This window comes from Herpailurus yagouaroundi, unplaced genomic scaffold (genome assembly GCF_014898765.1).
Source record: "Herpailurus yagouaroundi ecotype Mexico unplaced genomic scaffold, PumYag 162, whole genome shotgun sequence".
NCBI lineage: Eukaryota > Metazoa > Chordata > Mammalia > Carnivora > Felidae > Herpailurus > Herpailurus yagouaroundi.
The window spans coordinates 56995445-57008950 of NW_024412403.1; the positions used below are offsets into that span (position 1 = coordinate 56995445).

The window sequence follows — 13506 nt, forward strand, 5'->3', positions numbered from 1 at the left end:
CCCCTAAACTATTTGCCTTTAAATGGGGCAACCTTTGAAAGGTGTTTCTGGGACATTTTGAGTTCTTGAGCTTTTGAATCCTTTGGATATAAGTCTTTATGTAAGTTTTACAAACCCCATACTATAACTAAACCTTTCTTGTTCATGAAAAGTTCAGGTATTATAGAAATAAAATCTTTTTATTTTTTTTATTTTAGAGACAGAGAGAGAGCATGGGGGAGGGGGAGAGAATCTTAAGCAGGCTCCACACTCAGCACAGAGCTTCATGCTCCATGTGGAGCTCGATCCCATGACTCTGGAATCATGACCTGAGCTGAAATCAAGAGGTGGATGCTCAACAGACTGAGCCATCCAGGTGCCCCTAGAATTAGAATCTTATTCAGGTCCACAACATTCCATCAGTTGTATTCATCTTATCTACATGGCCGGTAGGCTGTCATAGATGTGTGTGTGGGTTTGATGAGATTTCATCTTCACAGAGTCAGGCCGCGCATTCCCCCATTCTTGATTCCCCCATTGTTGATATTTTTGCAGTGATTATGTGAAGATTAAATCCGGTATCTTTTTGGGACTCAGAAGCAAAGTTGAATAGTCTATAATTCACAGGGTTCTCTCAATTTTTTCATTAAAAAGGAACATAGCTTTTACCCTTTTTAATCATAGCACATATGTCCCATCTTCCAGTGTTTCTTAGTAAGAGCTAATGGCTTGGCAGCGTGGGCTAATTTTTTGAGTATTTTGAGTTGGATGCCAATTGGCCCTTTCCATCTAAAGTACATTTCAACATTTTCTCCCCAAGACAAGTCAGTTTTTACTTGTCTGCCACTCTTGGTACAGATGGTACCTATTATGTGTATTAAACTGCAGTTATTTTTTTTAAGTTTAAGTTTTAAAAAATTCTAGTCTACTTAGAGATATCAGTTATGGACTATGCCAAAAAAGGACATTTTCACTACCCTTCTATTAATGATATCATTAATAACATTTTCTTTTTACCTTACATTGTCCTTGCAACTTCTTATTTTCTTTAGGTCAACTGATTTTGCCCTGTAAGTCTCCATACTTTTTTTTTCCCTTTTTTTTTTTTTATGAAAGGGGGGGGGGGAGAGAGAGAGAGAGAGAGAGAGAGAGAGAATGAGTTGGTGAGGGGCAGTGGGAGAGGAAAAGAGAGAATCTTAAGCAGGTCCACACCCTACATGAAGCCCAACACTTGGCTTGACTTGGGGCTTGATTTCATGACCTGAGCTAAAAATAAGAGTCAGACACACTACCAACTGAGCCACCCAGACACCCCACCATACTTCTCTTAAATATTTAATTTTTTTTAACATTTATTCATTTTTGAGAGTGAGAGAGACAGAGCATGAGTGGGAGAGGGGCAGAGAGAGTAGGGCACACAGAATCAAAAGCAGGCTCCAGGCACTGAGCTGTGAGCACAGAGCCCAACTCAGGGCTTGAACTCACAAACTGCGAGATCATGACCTGAGCTGAAGTCAGATGCTTGACCAACTGAGCCACCCAGGCGCCTCATACTTCTCTAAGTATGAGAGATAAGACCTGCGGTTAGTCTCAGGATTATAGAAAAAAATCCAATTTAGAGTTGGTAAAGGAAAAGACGGAGAAGAACACTGACTTGTGTGAGTGATCATTCCAACATTCTTTGTTTTAATTAAAAAAAATTTTTTTTTCAACGTTTATTTATTTTTGGGACAGAGAGAGACAGAGCATGAGCGGGGGAGGGGCAGAGAGAGAGGGAGACACAGAATCAGAAACAGGCTCCAGGCTCTGAGCCATCAGCCCAGAGCCCGACGCGGGGCTCGAACTCACGGACCGCGAGATCGTGACCTGGCTGAAGTCAGACGCTTAACCGACTGCGCCACCCAGGCGCCCCTCTTTGTTTTAATTTTAATGTTTATTTATTTTTGAGAGAGAGAGGGAGGGGGAGGCAGAGAGAGAGGGAGACATAGAATCTAAAGCAGCCTCCAGGCTGTGAGCTGTGAGCACAAAGTCCAACGCGGGGCTTGAACTCACAAACTGTGAGATCATGACCTGAGGTGAAGTCGGAGGCTTAACTGACTGAGCCACCCAGGTGCCCACAACCACTCTTTGTAGTAAGAAAGTTAAGCACTAATTAGAATGATTGAGCCTCATTGTCTTTTCCCTTTTGTTCCATTTCTCTCTGCTTCTGTCTCTCCCCACCACCTTGGGTGATCATCCCCTATGACTTTCCTTGAGTTAAAGCCAGACAACCAGTCACTGTAAGAATCCTTCTCAGTGAAAGCCCACATTCCTTCTCTTGAGACTGTGTTCACTTGCCTTTAGATTTGTTTCCTGTATATCTTCCATCTCAGTTGCACTCTCTTTGTATCTGTTGGCTAGGGGATGCAGTTCTTCCTCAGCACAGTCTCAATGCAAGACAATTGAGCTGAAAACAAAAAGAAGAGGCTGACCATGATGAAAGTATTCCATATTCATTCTGAATTCCTTTAAACCTCAGGCACACGTGCTGACACTCATGACAATATGGATTTATAAGAAAAGGAGAAAAAAGGTCTCTTCTTCCTTCCTTGCTAAATGGTATCACATATGACCATGAGAGACTGACTATACAAATGGACAATGGCTGAACCATATATATAAATAGAGCTCTCACAACCTATAGCAACTTTCCCAGGAAATCAACTCCCTTATCCATAATAAATAGCCCAGGAAGCCAGCTTGCTAGAAGTTGTGGGGGCCCCCTTGGAACTCCAGAGTTGATACGAAGATTATTTTAAGCTGAAGGCATTTGAGATTCAACAGATTTAGAAAGAAGTCTTTTTGGAGCTTCCTTTATCTGACTAAAAAAAAGCAACTTCTGGGAAATGAGGCTACTGATTGGGACTCTAAGAGGTAAGATCTCTGGGTAAATGAGGGGAATAAAGACGAAGATGTTGTGGTGATTGAAAGTGAAACGGGGGTGCTTGGTTGAGCATCTGACTCTTGACTTCAGCTCAGGTCATGATCTCACAGTTTGTGAGTTTGAGTCCTGTGTTGGGCTCAGCACTGACAGCATAGAACCTGCTTGGGATTCTCTCTCCCTTTCTCTGCTCCTCCTTCATGTGTGTTGAATAACTTAAATACACTTAAAATAACTTAAATAAACTTAAAAAAAAAAAAAAAAAGAAATGGACAAAACATCCTGTGCCCTCTGACCCCTGATACAAAGAAAAAGTGAAAGCACAGTAACCACAACCCCAGCCAGTAGGGCAGCCTCTAATTCAGGAAACATTCATGTTGAGAGGATATACTCCCCCCTGTGCTTATTGATATAGCTGCCAAGTTTCAGCAAAAGGCCAGGGAAAGCATCCAGGCATGGTTAGTGTGGCTATGGGGTATGGGCATGATGGCATTTCTCTGTCCAGGCAGGATTCATCATATACCCTTCCCTCCAGTAGCACCTGCATGTGTGTGTGCAAGGTACTCATTTCCTTACAGAAGGGATTATTCTAGCCTTCAAGGAGGATTGGCTCAATGAGGGGGAACTTCCTGGGCATGTAAGACCCTGGGAATCTGTAGAGAAGGTATAACAAATTTGTAGAGAGTTGGGAATAAGATAGGCCATCTACACTCCTATCTTGAAGGCCCTGATCTAGATACATTCATTGCAGGGATGAAAGCCAAGATACTCCAGTCTGCCCACAGTACCTGGTATGAGATGCTGATATCTATGCTGAGCCAATCATGGGACAAGCCATTTGTGATGCTGGGAAATCCAGCTATCCTAATCAGCTGTAAAGCTTCCAGTACAAGGAGCCCAGAAGCAAATGTGGTTTGACTTCATTGCTGCCCACACCTCACCCCCACCTGGAAAGATAGACCCGCAATCCCTGTGTCCATCAGCCTATGGAAAGCTTAAAACCTGAACAACAGTTCAGACCTGTCTATCTGCCTGATCATCCCAGATGCCTCTCCTGTTCCTGCAGAGGCCTCAGGGATACAATCCTATTTGGGATGGGTTCCTCCCACATCCTGGGTGTGGGATGCAGGGTTGCCTCCAGGTGAGGGCCAATGGAGGGGCTCAGAGGCCTCGTGTTGAGCTCACTGTTCACTCGTCTCCCACAAACAAACAAAAGGTGACAGCTCTGGTGGATACTGGAGCCACGTGTACTCTAATACATGGTAACTAACCCTCAGAAATATTCTGGCCCCCTCAGCGCCATCTGTGGGCTGTGGAGGGCAATTGGTTATAGTCAGGAAGGGCCCTTTGACCCTGCAAATTGGGTGTTCTCCCCTGTGAGAATATGAGGTTTTATCTTTCTAAAACCAAAGAACATATTGGGCATTGATATCCAACAAGACCAAGCTCTGCAAACCTTTGTCGTTGAATTCTACCTTTGTGTTAGAGTAATCAAACCAGTGCTGAGGGGAGATGCCAACTGGGAACCAGTAAGTCTACTGCCCCCACAAAAAATGTCAAGGGTCAAACAAATATAAATTTGCTTGGGGCGGGGCATAAGGAAATGGGAGAAACTACCCAAGAACCGCACTGAGTGGGTATTTTACGCCCTGCTCGTAGTGTTTTCGGCAGCTTGGAATGGCCGGTAAGAAAGCCAGACGGCTCATGACAGATTGTGGACTACTGAGAATCGAACACGGATTGGCCCTGTGGCTTGGACAATGGGGTGAGGGATGGTGAGGGATGAATGATCATGAAGAAGCCCTTGTGAGGTCACGATATGTGCGAAGAAGTTTGGGTTTACCTGCAAGAGCCTGAAGCAGTCATCATTGTCTGCTGAATGAGCACCTCCACGCCAATAAAACCCATTGCTTATCCCTCCGGGCACACTGCGAAAGGGGCGGAAGGGGCGGGCCTGTAAGATCGGTAAGAGCCAGTCGTGAGGAATAGAGTTTTGCAGGAGGTCATCAAATGGATGTGACCCCCGGTTGACCCTTGAGGCCAGCGAGAGGATCGGGGGCTCCTCCCCTAGGCCGTCCTGGGAAGGCACGTTCTGCACGTTCCGCGGATTGTTCCCGGGCCAGCGCCATATTCAGGGACGCGAACCGGTGCGAGTAATGCGTTGCCGAGACCATCTGGACGGTACACTTAACCCAGATAAGGCCTCTGTATAAACTTTGGAGTTTCTGGCAGGCGGGTGTGGAGATCTATGCGCCTTGCAGCTTCTCCAGAGAAGCCTCGCATGTAAGTTCCCTTGCTTGTTAAACGTGCCACATACCGCCTCTTTCTTCGGTATGTCCTTTCTCTCCGTGTGCAGGGCCAGTTTCAGATTCCTCCGCCGGGAAGCCCCGGAGTTGGGAAGCCCCGGAGTTTGCAAACCTACATACCTTCGCTCTAGCAAGCTCTGAAAGTAAAGCATTTGCTTTTCTCATTTGGTTCTTCTTGGTTTATATCCACAGTCATGCATTTCCTTCATGGTATTTAGAAGTCTCTTTGGAATAACTTGCAAAGTGAAATAAAGATAAATATTTATTGACTATGATATTTTCTATATATTTTCTGTTTCTTTAAGTTCTCTACTGAGGTTTTAAAATTCTGTCTGATGCAGGTGGTACAGAAATCTTATTTGAAGCAAATCAACTAATCCTGAAGATGAGGGAGAAATCAATATGAGGTAGCTGCAGATACACCCACTGTTCTCTAAGCTCTTGAAAAGCCTCAAACAGCACAGATCTTTGCATTTTAATAAACAAAAATTTACACACTGATGTTAGTTGTAAAAGAGACAAGAAAATTCAAGTATAAAAAGCCCAGGACTATGAAAACAAAGTGTTTTTGTTCAAGAAAAAAGCTCTGCAGAAATTTTTTGAAGTTTTAAATTTGAAGTATCCTTTGTCAATAGTGCTCCACCCCCACCACCATCACCAAAAAGGAACGGGGAGTGAATCCTGCAGGCTAGCTAAGGCTGGAGCAGTGAAAATGTCATTAGAGTGTACACAGATTAAGGTTTATTCTAGTGCTCTACACGATGACATTTGGGAACACTGAGCCTTGCCCTCTACTACTCAAAAGTGGGCTGGTGCAGGTGGAGGTGGACTCTGGAGTGGGAGGGGGGAGAGGAACTGGAATACGTCAGAGCTATTATACTTGATCTTATCATTAATAGTGTTCAGTGGTGGGAACCCGAGGCAAATTTAGAAGTAACCGGTGCCATTCGTCTCTGGGAATGCTGTAAAGGAAATTGATAAATATGGTAAACTGCTAACTTTTGTGGGGGGGTGGGGGCCCATAATGATCACTTGAGTCTAATCACTAGTTATAATCCTGTAGGACTCTGATTTACTTTTATTCCTGGATATCTAGTCATATCTCCTTTGCTATTAGTACTTCTGTGAGTTTTGGAACTATAACACATTTAAATATAACTAAATATATTCAAAAACATTATTAATACAGGCTTCATTTTTTTTTCCTTCCAGAATAGTGTTTTTAAAAAAAGGCAAAACTCAACACATATAGTGGGAAAAGCATGGGCTTTGAAGCCATGGAGACTTAGGGTTGACTTCCACATTACCTGCATATAATGATTAGTATATGGTTTTGGGGTTGCTTAGACTTGCATTTCTGTGTGACCAAGTTCAGAGCCTCTGTACACCCATTTTTATAATTTTATTTTATTTTTATTTTTACTTTTAAGTAGGCTTTATACCCAGTGCGGGAGCCCAACGTGGGGCTTGAACTCATGACCCAGAGATCAAGACTTGAACTGAGATCATGAGTTGGATGCTTAACCAACTGAGCCACCCAGACACCCCTATAGTCTTTTAAATTGATATAAAAATATCTGCTAAAGGTTTTGGTAAAAATTAATTGGAAAGCACATTGAATTGCTCAAGCAGACTGTAAAAGAGAAACCTAGTTTGTTTATCTTTCCCTCTACCTCCACCTTTTGGTCTTAAAAATGCCAGGCTGGGGTGCCTGGGTGGCTCAGTTGGTTAAGCGTCCGACTCTTGGTTTTGGCTCAGGTCATGATCTCTCAGTTCGTGAGATCAAGCCCCGTGTTGGGCGCTGTGCTGACAGTGCAGAACCTGCTTGGTTTCTCTCTCTCCCTCTTTTTCTCTGCCCCTCCCACATGTGCTGTCTCTCTCAAAAATACGTATATGAACTTTAAAAAAAATGCCAGGCTAACTTTTTTTTTTAATGGTTATGTATTTTTGAGAGAAAGAACGTGAGCAGGGGAGGGGCAGACAGAGAGAGAGAGGGAGACACCGAATCCGAAGCAGGCTCCAGGCTCTGAGCTGTCAGCACAGAGCCCAGTGCGGGGGCCCAAGACCATGAACCGGGAGATCATGACCTGAGCCAAAGTCGGAGTCTCAACCGACTGAGCCACCCAGGCGCACCAATACTAGAGGCCAACTTTCAAACCAGATCTGATGCATTGAAGCTCCTGATACCAGCTGTCTCCACTAGAATTATGCTCTCATGATCACTTATGCTTTGGGAAACTAAAAGTTACTTTTTGTGGTTTGGTCCTTTTTTTACTGCTACTTTCTGGTCATTTCTCCTGACTGGCAGGATTGGGAGAGCTGGGAACACCTGCCTATATGCCTCATCTGTCTAATCCACTGGTCAAAATATGAGCTTGCTCATGCTAGTTATTCCAAGAAACAACAAAATTGCTTTGTGTTTTATGATCCCCGCCCCTACACACACCCACCTGACCACAGGATGCTTCTGTCATACTTACAAAACTAAGTAGGCTATGAGTTTCCAGCTTTCTTACGAGATAAAGCTAATTAAGCAAAAGCAATAGCGAAAGCAGCCTGTTTAATTTTTTTCAGAAGTTATCTCTTAATTAAAACCATTCCCATTTTCTAGATAGATGAGTTTAACCTGTTGATGAACATGTGTGCCTGCTTTTAAAGGTACGGGAATTATCATTGTAAGCACTTGCTCCATTTCTTTGGTGTTAAAGCACAACAAGTTATCTGCTTTATCACAACATGAAGTTGAGTACACTCCAGCTAGCACAGGCACTCTCAGTGAAGGGTTTCAGCTTGAATCATGACTCCCTCAGGTTCAATTCTTTAGGTATTAGCAGCTTAGATGTGCGTGTACAGAAAGAGGCTTTGTTTGGGGCTTGCAAATGAGTAAATCATTCGGCATCTTTAAAATGTCCAGAATACTTGAATGAGTGCAACTGCACTGAACTTGCTCAAAATATTACTTGTACCCTAAGTAACAACAACAGCTTGCAGAGACTCTAATGGTCCGTCTTTAATTTTGTTGCTGACACCTGGCAACATTTGGAACTATAAATAGAGTAGCAGGGAAGAAGGAAGAAAGCCAAAGAGATTTTCTGTTCTGTCTCAGTGTGTAGGAAGGAGAAGGTCTTTAAAGAAAGAAGGAAAGAATCACATGTGGAAAAGAATTCTATTGAGAATTCAAATTCTGTTGAGAATAGAAAAGTTCATTCAATTGAGATGTGGGCAGCCCCAGGGTCTAGTAGTGTAAATTGTAGTTAAAATACCCTGCATTCTGGTTGGGTTTGCAAGACTCCTCATGATTATGGGTGAAGTCGCAGGAAGCTGCTTAATCTTTCCAGGATTAAAACCCAATTGTAAAGCCCCAGAACTCTAGACTATAAAACTAGAGGGCAGGACAATTGTCTCCTCTACGAAGTTTTTCCATTCCCATTTATCCACTACGAGAGATGGCAGAGGGAGCAGAAAAAGAGGCAGTGGTAGAGCAAAAATGGGAGGGAGAGGATTCCCGAATGGTTTTGATTAGGTCCTGGGAAAGGATCTAATTAGTAGTGTCAGCAATGTAACCTCCAGCCAGAGAACATTCTAGAAACTCCGGTAAATAGACTGTTAAGCTTATTACCAGGTGAATAGAAATTGAATCTCTCCCTGTGTCTTAATGTGGATTGGCTTCTCTCTTAGGTATTCCTCTTTGAGAAATCCAGGATTATATGGAGGCGGAAAGCATCACTTTTGGCAGACTCATAGTCTTTTAGCCGGTGTGAGGGTGTAAAGAGCATAGACTGAAAAGGTTAAGCAGCCAGGGTTCCAACTTCACCCCTGCTTCCACTAGCTGCACCATCTCAGGCATGTTACTTGGATTTCCTAAGACTTGGTTTCCAAAATCACCCCCCTCACAAATAACACCGGGAGGACTAAATGAGATGACCCCTGTCAGAAGCTTAGCAAAATGTGGACACTTCATCACCATTAGTTTCTTCCCTTCCTCGGGAATACAAAGAGGTACTTATTTGTTTGTCAGGTAAATTGATTTAACTCTAGTTTCTTGCATTATTATTTTAGTGTATCTATTATGCAAGAAGGAAAAAATTACAGTGCTCTCTTCCTCAGGGGAAGATTCATGCAATTTCATATTTAAGGGTAAGTTTAACCATGGACGGGTTGGAAATATTCTCTATAGCCAGTTTTCTAATCCTCATTTTGTACCAGAGGATTTGAACATAATATCCAGCTATTTTAATGGGTTTTCTAAGAGTGTGAATTGACATAATACAGGCAGCCCCTTCTTTTCATGCTAGGGTTGAAAAAGCCAGCATTTTTTTCCTGAGGATTATAGGATTACCTTTAATACTGTATTTCAACACCAGTTATAAGACCTAAGGAACTCAATAAATGTTAAATAATGATATCTAATGTGAATTTTTTTCTCAAACCAGCATATTAAACTGGGAATTCCTAAGTTTTTCTGTCTTAGCCATTTATTCTTATAGCTTAGTCCGGTAGAAAAAATATGAAGAATTCATAAAATCTTACATTTGCAAGTCATCAAACAGAACCAAAATGAACCATGATATCCCTGTTAACCGAACCTGTGACATTATCTCTTCATGCCGTCCAGCCTAAACAGGGCTCTTGTTTCTATTGACCTCAGCTTTCTTTTATTACCTTTTGATAGCAGCCTCCACACTGGTTTCCAAGTCTGTTGCCTAAAACCAAATCTTTCCCTGCTATTGACAGGCAATACATAGATTCCTTGTGTCATAACACTTAGCTGGGAAAGTTGGAGCACACCCAGACCACAACCAAACAGATTTCCCTACTGACACCTAACAAAGGCAAAAATGAAGTTTGCTGCTATATGTTATACATTTTAAATCACATTTTTGAACATGCTACATTTCTGATGTTGAGGTGCGGTTGTCTTACAATCTAGAGCATTTTACAGTAACTGTCAACCAGCATAGCAGACATGACCTCATTCCCATTGCTGGGACATGAGTCCTAGGTTGTCACTCCTTGGTGGCATGACTGCAAAACGTAGCTCCTCAAAGTTTCTGTCAGCGCACCATTTCAGGAACATTTGAGAAAGACTATAAGTCTACTTGTGGTTTGAAACTGTACACTGTTATGTTACAGTAAGGCCAGGAAAGCCACATACATCACGGCAGAGTATTCTTTTGTTCTGATGTCATAACACACAAAATTGGTGGAAAAACATAGACATCGATGAGACTGAGTTGAGAAGTGATTCAGATGAGCCAGCCTCTGAATGTGAAGTATTGGGAATACCTTGGCCAATTTATTTCACTTATATCTTCCTTTTTATATAAGCACAAGAATGATATATGATAGAAATTTATGTCTAAATAAATCTGAAAAGGCTCTTTCAGTAGTCATAAAATGAAAATTCTGAGTGATAGAAAAACATTTTGCCATATTTTAATGGGTGATATTTTTTCTTTCATTTTTTCCTAATGGTGGATAGTATAAATAGTGAGCTATAATATTGATGTTACCTTAGATTTAATGTAGTACAGTAACATTGTTCTTGAGAGTATGTGGATTCTTCTATGGATTATCTTCTTGAGGAGATTTAAAAAATTCCCCAAATTTCACATCCAGTTAGTTTAATATGCATATGTATTACATCACCAAAAGTCATTAGAATATAAAGATTATAATATTATCATTGAGTTTTTTAATGCATGACATAAAATTCCATCACTTCGATAGGCAATAATGAGAATGTATTAATTAAAAGTTATCTCTAGGTTATTCCTTTTGTGGTAAATACATTACAATTTGTCTTTATAGTTGAAAATGTGGTGTGGAAAAAAGATAAACTCTTTAGTGTTAGATTAGGGAATGTTTATCATTCAAATTTGGAAAATAACAAGAGCTGTTTTTTGAAAAAAAATGTTGTTATAAATAATAATGGTGAAGATGTTAAAGAGCCGAAAAAAATGTAATTGTATTTTCAAAATGGAATTTGCTGGAAAGGATGTGCAATTACAATGATTCTTAAGATGTGTTCTACAAATCATCTTATATAAGAAATAGGAATTTTTTTGTGTGTGTGTGCAAAAAGGTGATTTTATTAAAGCATGGGAACAGGACCTGTGGGCAGGAAGAGCTGCACTGAAATAGGAAAATATTTTTAATATATTAAGTAGAAAAAAAACAGACTACAAGATAAAATGCAAAGTATGTCTCCTTTCCCCTCCCCAAGATACCAAAACTCCTCGGTTTCAAGTGGCTTATACTCTACACAAAACAATTTCTTCCTGAGTACAGATTCTCTTGAATGTTATGAAGCCTATAATTAACATTTGATAGCATGGATAGAATGGATAACATTCACAAAATATTTGTTGGTTACTGTTCAAGTTCCTTGGGGACAAAGTAGTAAAGTCTTGCCATTGCAGAGCTTAGATTCTAATGGGGTAGATAATAAATAAGAGAAGTAAATTTTTTTTTTAATTTTTTTTTTAATGTTTATTTATTTTTGAGACAGAGAGAGACAGAGCATGAACAGGGGAGGGGCAGAGAGAGAGGGAGACACAGAATCTGAAACAGGCTCCAGGCTCTGAGCTGTCAGCACAGAGCCCGACGCGGGGCTCAAACTCATGGACCGCGAGATCATGACCTGAGCCTAAGTCGGACGATTAACCGACCGAGCCACCCAGGCGCCCCAAGAGAAGTAAATTTTATTGTACGATAACTAATAAATGCCAATGGGAAAACTAAAGAGGGGTGGAGGATTGGAAGTTTTGGGAAGAGTTCCGAGTTTTAGATTGGGTGGCCAACGTGGTCTTCTCTAAGACATAGGAGCAGAGCCCTGCAGAAAGGGAGGAATCTCCCCATGTGGCTATCTGAGAGAAGCATGTTCTAAGCAGAGAGAACAGACAAGAACAGAGCAGTGCCTGGTGTGTTCTGTGAATGGGAAAAGGTAGAGGAGTTGGCATAGGTGAACAAGTTCAAGTGTGTTAGACGAGGTTAGAGGAGTAAACTAGGCAGAGCAGATCGTATGGGTGTTGTAGGCCAGAGAACGGACTTTGGCCCTTTCCTGTGAGTGAGATTTACCCTGGTCTGACTGGTATTTTATGTAGATGTTCTACCTGTTTTGTTGAGAATAGAAGAGAAACAGAATAGAAGAGAAACAGGCCGATGGGCAGGTTTGTAAAAATCCACGTGAGACGATAGTGATTTAAACTCCACAGTACAAAGAGGTGTTAAAAATAAATCCAGATTCTAGAGATATTTTGAAGAGTGTGCTATCATGACTTACTTAACTGGATGTAAGGTGAGAAGAAGATGAATTTGATGCTTACTCTCAAGATTTCTGGCCTGAGCAACTGAATTAGAGCCCACCATTTTTCAAGGATAACAATGGGAACATTGTAAAAGGAGTAGAATTGGGGGAAGTGGGTGTGGAATATTAGGAATGAAAATTTTAGATTTGTTAAATTTGAGATGCCTTTGAACATCTACAGAGAGGTATCTTCAGATAGGCAGGCAGTTTGTACAGAAGTGTGGAATTAAGGCTGAGATATTAACGTGGGAGTCATTAGCATATAGATGATATTTAAAGCCATGAAACTGAGTGATATCAAAAAGGAGTAGAACTTGGTGTCCTGAGAGCCAGGTCAGAAAGCATTTCATGGAGAGAGGCATCAAGTGAAGTCAGATAAACTCAGAGGACTGAGAATTGACCACTGGATTTAGCCATGCAAAGGTCACCACTGGCCTGGTTGGAACAGTTTGGTGTGGGGTTCGCCTGAACAGAGTGGGATCTAGAGAGAATGTGAGGAATAGGAGACATGGGTATAGACGATGATTTCTAGCAATTTTCCCATAAAAAAAGAAAAAGGAAAAAGGAGAGAAATGGAGCCGTAGAGCAGAAGTCATTTCACTTTTGTGTTTTAGATGATAGAAAAACAGTGTTGATGGAATTATCCAGTGGAAAGAGGGGAGAAAAAATTGGAGAATGGAGATTTACTGAACCTGACACAGATTCTAGTGAGGAAGTAAAGAAATTGATTTTAGCGAGGAGTTGCTAAAAATGCATTTTCCAGGCATTCCAAATCATATTTTATGCCATTCTCTACTGCTCTTGTCTTTCCTGGAGTCTATCTTTCATTTATAGGATTTCACTAATTTGTCTCTGTAGCGAAGTGTTTCTTCTCTATCTCAGCTCATGAATTCATAGAGATCTCTCCTTTCTTTGAATTCATTACTCTTCTAATCTGTTCCGTTAAGTTGATTATTAGTCATTTTTTATGCACAGCTGTCCTTCTCATTAAA

The 13506-nt window shown here is 41.3% G+C and overlaps 1 long non-coding RNA gene across 1 annotated transcript in view; it reads left to right on the forward strand.

Annotated features, from left to right (window-relative positions):
• Window positions 1-5029: 5029 nt before the first annotated feature.
• LOC121036206 (uncharacterized) overlaps window positions 5030-13506 on the forward strand; it is a 149568-nt gene continuing 141091 nt past the window's right edge. The window contains exon 1 of the long non-coding RNA XR_005793279.1: window positions 5030-5182. This is a non-coding gene — a long non-coding RNA (uncharacterized LOC121036206). The remainder of the gene's footprint in view (window positions 5183-13506) is intronic.